The sequence below is a fragment of the Octodon degus genome, unplaced genomic scaffold (assembly GCF_000260255.1).
Source record: "Octodon degus isolate 3935 unplaced genomic scaffold, OctDeg1.0 scaffold00031, whole genome shotgun sequence".
Classification (NCBI taxonomy): domain Eukaryota; kingdom Metazoa; phylum Chordata; class Mammalia; order Rodentia; family Octodontidae; genus Octodon; species Octodon degus.
In genome coordinates, this window is record NW_004524607.1 from 1,315,072 (window position 1) to 1,316,107 (window position 1,036).

Here is a 1,036-nt window from a genome sequence, read left to right on the forward strand (position 1 = left end):
GGTCTAAAGCACCTACTTAGAACAAGCTTAGCAAAGCACAGGGACTGCGGTTCAATCCCCAGCACCACATGCCAGCCAGCCCCGCCCCCTGGTGGACTGAGCTGGCCACACACACACAAAAATAAATAAAATAAATAAATAAATAAAACTAACCACTGAATTCCTGCCTTCACATAACTACCAGGCTAATAAATTTTTGCTAGCTTTAAAAAAAAAAAAAAAGCCACACAGTTAAGAAACAGCTTCACTATAAATAGCCAAAGTGTTCTGGTCCTGTCATTAGTTAATCATATACGAAGCGGAGCTCTAAACCTGGCTGCTTGTGATGTGTCAGAGTACATTATGAAATGCCTTAGGGTTTGGTTTAGATATTGCTCCCTCGCAAAACTGACCTATAGGCCAGGTGCAGGGAGGCACACCTGTTATTCCAGCACTCTGAGAGGCTGAAGCAGGGGATCACAAGTTCAAGTCCTGCCTGGGCATCTTAGTGAGCCCATCCCTCAAGATAACAATTAAAAATAAGAGTTGGCATACTGCTCAGAGCAAAGGCCCTACGTTCAATCCCCAATTTTAAAAAAGACATATCCAGACAAGATATGGGTGAAAACTACTATTTTAACAACAGAGTTCCTGTTAAGGAAAGAACCTTATTTTTTAGGAAAACTAATTGCTAGAGCATCTTCATTCCATATGAGGCCTCTTCAAGGCATGTTCTGCAAGTGAAACTGTAAATGAAAGAAACTGAAAATACAAAGGATATGGCTAGCAGGGAATATCTAAGTGGTAGGGCGCTTGCCTAGAATGTGTGAGGCCCATGGTTTGCGTCCCAGCAGCACCTGTATCTCTGGCTAACTCTCTGCAGGTATGAACTAGAGGCAGAAAAAGAAAAAAGACAAGTGGAAGGGAGACTGAACACAAATTGGAAAGCTGTAGTCTGCAGACAGTGAAGCCATAAAAGGGGCCGATTGCAGGGAGATAGCTCAGCAGCATAAGTGCCTGCCTGGCAAGTCCAAGGTCCTGAGTTCAATTCCTGGTA